The sequence below is a fragment of the Trypanosoma equiperdum genome, assembly GCF_001457755.1.
Source record: "Trypanosoma equiperdum strain OVI genome assembly, contig: ctg_1420, whole genome shotgun sequence".
Classification (NCBI taxonomy): Eukaryota; Euglenozoa; class Kinetoplastea; order Trypanosomatida; family Trypanosomatidae; genus Trypanosoma; species Trypanosoma equiperdum.
In genome coordinates, this window is record NW_027123417.1 from 7548 (window position 1) to 8124 (window position 577).

Here is a 577-nt window from a genome sequence, read left to right on the forward strand (position 1 = left end):
GATATCATTAGTGGTGGTGGAGAGTACTAAATTGATGGAAACAACAGAAGCAATAAAAGAGAGGAGGAGGATTCAGTGTGAAAATGAGGATACTCACAGAGGAAACGAAGAATATATTTGAAGAAAAGGCCGAAGGCGAGGTAAAAGAGTACAATTTGAATATATATCAGATTTAAATACAGTTATGACGACAAGCATTATCATGCATGGGAATATTATGGAACGGCAACGATTGTCAGATGAATTACACTAGACAAAGCACTAAAGTTCTTCGTCATCTGCAGAACTAAGAGCAATATAAGCATAATATTCATGTTTTAGATTTAGATACAAAGCTGTACGTTTTGTGATTGGATTTTTAAACTTCTAGAAAATAAAAATATACGTTGTGATGAGACTTACTATATTCTTAACCTTTCTACTTTTTTTGTTAAAACGCTGTCAAATTGTAAAGGTGTGTTAGTGCATGATATTTTTGTCCATGAGAACTTTTTAAATACTGTTGCTATTACATTTGGTGTGTGAAAACGCTGTTTCCCTTAAAAATATTGGTGTAAATAACATAACAAATATAACA